Here is a 5670-nt window from a genome sequence, read left to right on the forward strand (position 1 = left end):
TGGTTTTATAATGTTAACATTATATTTTTTTGTTTAATTTTTAGTCAAACAACTGTTTAATGGCCAATCAAACAAAACTCGAATGCGTATATCCACTGCCACGACAGGGATAATACATATCAATGAAACATTTTTGTTATTCACAAGAATCAAGGAAGAGGTATATGGTCAAGATAAACATTATATAGGTAAATCAAGGAAGATGTACATAGTCAATATAAATATTACATAGGCAAATCAAGGAAAAGGTATATACTCAAGATAAACATTACATAAGCAACTCTTGCTCCCTCACAAAGGAAAATCGTGTTAAATGAGACTTGAACCTCAGTGGAGAGGTTATCATTAAACCCTCCCAACAACTTGGGCTACATTCAATTGACAAAAAAATTGAATCATTTCTCGATTTGTGCGTGTTATCCTTGAACAAGAGCCATGCTAATCTTCCATGTACGGTTCCAATTTTATATAGGTGTAAAAGTATGAATTTGTTTAGTGATTTTAACTTAGAAATTTAAGTGGTTTTGGTTTATTGTGTTTATATTAATTTACAAATATCTATTCTTAGGTCCAAGGAAAAACTTTTATAAGAATTTTTAGTAGAGGTGTGAGGTAATTTGCTTAAAGTATTTTTTTACATATTTATTGTTTAAAGGTGTGTATAGTATTTTTATTGTTCTTTTTCTTTGCAATATAGTTAGTAATTAATTTCTCAGTGTGACCTTTTTAATGGAGTTGAAAGGTTGAGAAAATTTTAGTTTTTTTGTTATCATTTTATTTTTAAATCGTTTTTGTGTGTCATGGTTTGGTTATGGTGAAGGAAGGGTTGTAAAGATGTCCTTAATTGGCCATTGGTGAGGTCTAAGTGTCTAAAGGGGTTGTAAATTACGAGATTTATATGTGATAAGCCATTTTATTCTCGAGAGTTGGTTAGCAACTCATATCTCTTTGTGAACAACTAAATTTGTCTCAACATTTGCTCAAGAGATGTAGCCTTTAAACCATGGATATTTCTACCCATTATAACCATGTTTTGTTACTATATGGATTATAAAAGAGATGGGAGTGTCGTTAGTAACTTAAGACTTGGGACTCTTTGGTCTTATGGTGTATGTCAATATATGAACTATTTTCCTCTTGTACCTTGTTTCTTTTGGTCTATGGCAAGAGTATGTCCCTTTGTTTTAGTCATTGTTCTTTTTCCTTTTCTTTGATGAGTTAAGACTTGGGACTCTTTGGTCTTATGGTGTATGTCAATATATGAACTATTTTCTCTTGTACCTTGTTGCTTTTGGTCTATGGCAAGAGTATGTCCCTTTGTTTTAATGATTGTTCTTTTTTCTTTTCTTTGATGAGTTAGTTGATTTGTTCCCTTTGGTGTCAAGTTTGAGCATGTCACTAATATCTAGTATGTTCCTTAGGAATGTGAATTGCATCTTTGCTTGTATAACTTTATAGACTTGTTGATGCAAGCTTCTAATATTACAAGCAAAATGTGGGAGGAAAGTTTTGGTGTGAGGGTGACCCTTTCTTTGGGTCTGTGATAGGGTATATGATAAATATGCACTTGATTTCACATAGTTGTATACTTTTTCAATTTAGCATGTGAGGTGAATATACATATTCATAATTTATGTATAGTTCTATACTTTTTCACCATATTTACATGTGGAACCTATAAATCAAAACAATGTAATGTAAATGGAGTACCTAGAAAGGCTTTTTGTCTACAATTACATCAAAACAATGAGTAAAATCATAGGCTCTATTCTACCATGAATATGTATACAAAAAATCCACCATAATTAAAGGCATGGTGATATATGGGAATGGTATTAACTCACCTATACCAACAAATAACATATTAGATCTCATACGGACAAGAAGGCACCATGCAAGCTAAACCCAAAATCATAATTGGAATTTAACTTGAATAAACACATGAATTAAAATTTTGTTTGCAATATGAGAATGCACATTTACATAACCAATATCTCGCATAGCAATATATGAACATTACCTCCCTTGATTGATGCCTCCAACAAGTGGATGTAGCTTTGTTCAAACCCAAAAAATGTTTAGTCTCTCCCATAACTCTCAACACCAAGCAAATTGGTTCTTCAATGGTTTCTTAGTCATTCTTTGTCTCCAACAACACAATCTCTCCCCTATTTTTAATTCAATAAGCTCGAATGGTAACAAAAATACTCATGAACCACTCGACCATCCATATTAGTTTGTTGTCTCACTCATTAAATGAAACATATGGCCAAAAATTTGAACTTATGAAATTGGTGTTTAGCGTTATCTTATCTTCTTCTCCAATGACGTAACAACAATGAGACCTCCATGTTTATTTGTTTTTCTTTCTAAATTGGTGGTTTCTTTTTCCTTTTATGCAATAAGTAAACAAAATCTGCTTTTACTATAGACCATTCAAATGCAAAGGAAATTCAATCACAAACAAAGAAATCAAACACAAATGCAAACATAATTTGTTGTGTAGAATAGTTAATAAGGCAAGGATGCTCCTGCATCAAATTTCCCTGGTAAAGAAAAGTGTGGGCATCTTGTTCATAAATCTTACGAGGAAACCTTAGTCAATAGCTTATCCATTTGACCAAACTTATCTTTAGAAATCCATGTTGCATTGCCCATAATTCAGCCTTTCTGATGAACCAAATGTACTTTGTACCCGGTCCTCTTCATCCTTAGGTGAAATATTTATTTGAGGATCTCTTCCAGTTCATATTGTGGATTTTCTAGAATGTGTGGTTTCCAATATGCAACTTTCCCTTCTTCTTCTTCACCATTGGCACCTTCATGGTACTTTTACAAATCAAACACATTTAAAAATCAACAAGATGTCTAGATCTTCTCGTAACACAAGCTCAAATGCATTATTTTAGACTTCTCCAAAATTTTTCAAGGCCCTTCCTTCTTAAATTTTAGCTTTTTATATGTTCCTCATAAGAACCTCTCCTTCCACAAATGTAGAGGAAATTTAACCACAAACAAAGAAACCAAACACAATTGCATACATAATTTTTTTGGTTGTGTAGGATAGTCGTAAGCCAAGGATGCTCCTACATCAAATTCCCCTAGTAAATAAAAATGTGAGCGTCATGTTCATAGAGTTTATATGGAAACCTTAGTTGATAGATTATTAGTTTGACCAAACTTATCTTTGGAAATCGATGTTGCATCTCCCACAATTTAGTCTTTCTGATGAACCAAATGTACTATGTGTCCAATCCTCCTCATCCTTAGGTGAAATATTTCTTTGAGGATCTCTTCTAATTAATCTTGTGGAATTTATAGAATGTGTGTTTTCCAGTATGCAACTTGTCCTTCTTCTTCTTCACCATTGGCACCTTCATGGTACTTATACAAATCAAGCACTTTCGAAAATTGATAAGATGTCCAATTCGAATAACACAATCTCATAAGCATAATTTTAGACTTCTCTAAAATTATGCAAGGCCCTGTCTTCTTAAATCTTAGCTTGTTATATGTTCCTTGTAAGAACCCGCCCTTTTTTAAATGTGTTATCATTATGTCCCTTCAACAAATTTATTATATCCTCTTCAAATGTGCATTATCTTTATATTTGAAGTTGTTTTATTGTCGTTGCATTTTAACCTACTATTGCACTTCTTTCATAGATTTTACAAAATGTTGCAACATTCACACTTCTCAAACTTATTTGAAGCAAAATTTCCAAGTATGTTAGTCCTTTTAATGTCTTCCCATATGGGAAATCAAGCATTGCCTTCCTATCAACATATTTAATGAATTATAAGGCCCCTCGGGGCAGCTCAATTGGTGATCATCATGATAATGAAGTGTTATACACCATGAGATTCTAGGTTCAAATCCCCAAGTTTACCCTTGGGCGCGTGTTGGGGGCAGCGTGGTTCACCTAGGGGCTATAGTGGTAGCAATTGGAATCAACCATGTGCCACATGAGTACGAGCCCAACTCAGTTCTTGATTCTTCTAGTCACCCAAAAAACATATTTAATGAATTATTATAGGCAAATTCAACTTGTGCCAGAGTGTATCCCATAGCTTGGGACTCTCTCAAACTAAGCATCTCAATAAGCTTCCTAAAATATGGTTAATCATGTTTGATTGTCCATTAGTTTGAGGATGAGAGATTAAGATGAATTGTAATTTAGTTCCCAATTTATTCCATTTGGTCCTCCAAAATGCATAAGAAACTTATTATCTTATCTATAAGAATGGTCTTTTCAAATAATGTAATCAAACCACTCCCTTGAAAAACAAAATTGTGATGTTTGTAGCATTGTTTATGTTCATACATCTGATGAAATGGGTTGTCTTTGACAATCTATCAATAACTACAAACATAAAGTCATTACCTCATCGAGTTCTTAGCAAGAGATGGAGGAAATTGGAGTTTCATGTAAGAATGGAGAACCATCCCATCATAAAATACAAGAGTATAATGATCTTAATTACAAGAAAATAGATGGATCAACATGAGAAACTATGCTAATTTACCATGAGCGAATTTTAAAGGTTAAATCATTTTGTTACCATATTCAATAGTTTTGACTAGTAATAATGGATCATGTTTTGGTGACAAACGAGTGAAATTAGTTCTCAGTTATATGGATTTTGAATGGAAATGCATTCCTTATAAATTATTGAAGGCCTATTAAAGAAGAAAAGTGTAAAATAGTTGGTGAGGGTGTGTTGGTATTATAAAGAATTCCACTTGCTGCAATTATAAGGGTGTAGAGAGAATGACACATATGCATATGAGTAAAGGTATGAGAATTTTTGGTATGCTTATCGTAATATGTATTTCAAAATGGTGGTATCATTAATATTCATGTTAAGCGTTTTAACCCACTATCATTGTAAGATTGACATCCTTGTTATTGAGTGGTTTTAGTGATGTTTTTGTTGTTTAGGAGATGGCATAGTTTCTTATATGCTTGTTCAAGGGCTCATGCTCTCAAGATTATTAAGTATATTCATCCTTGTACTCTGGGTTGGTCAAAGAATAAAGTAATGGAACATAAGAACATGGAAATGAAAAATATGAATAACAACCAAGGAGGAGGAAAATGGGTTTCCATGGAGTATAGAAAGACATTTGAACACAAAAAAACATGTCTTGTAAATGAGACAAGAATGTGGAAGGTCTGTTGTATGCTTTTATTCAACGAATGAGGCAGAGGAGAGAGCACTTAAATCTTTTCAGCTGCTAATAAATACCAATATCGAGATGATGCAAAGAAAAACCGATAGGTTACAAGGTGAAATTAGGATTGAACTGACAGTCATGCATTACAAGCTAGCAGAGATGGAAGAAATGTATGCCACCAGAGTTCAACTTGTGTCAACAAAGGCTGAATCCAGTGAAGATGTAGTAAGGAAAAAGGGGAAGAAATTTCATGGTCTAGAATGACATGTTTGACCATTGAACTCTTGTCTGAAGAAGAGCTTGGAACAGAAAGTCAATTTTACTTGTATGTTTATATTCCTTATCTTAGTTTCTCTGATGTTATGTAGGTTTTGTTTGTATCTACGAGTCTTTTGCAAAGAATACAATAGGAATTTTCAGAATTGTAGGCAAAAAATGGCACAAGCATGGGCTCCTTATGTTTTGGACATCTGAAAAGCAGAATTATAGGGG

The 5670-nt window shown here is 33.2% G+C and overlaps 1 non-coding gene across 1 annotated transcript; it reads right to left on the reverse strand.

The window, feature by feature from the left end:
- Positions 1 to 384: 384 nt before the first annotated feature.
- On the reverse strand, positions 385 to 488 carry LOC149234026 (U6 spliceosomal RNA). The gene has a single exon (XR_016246820.1). It is a non-coding gene; the product is annotated as a U6 spliceosomal RNA (small nuclear RNA).
- Positions 489 to 5670: the final 5182 nt, after the last annotated feature.

The sequence above is a fragment of the Pinus tabuliformis genome, chromosome 8 (assembly GCF_031772625.1).
Source record: "Pinus tabuliformis cultivar Carrire ecotype Pingquan chromosome 8, CPIR1, whole genome shotgun sequence".
NCBI lineage: Eukaryota > Viridiplantae > Streptophyta > Pinopsida > Pinales > Pinaceae > Pinus > Pinus tabuliformis.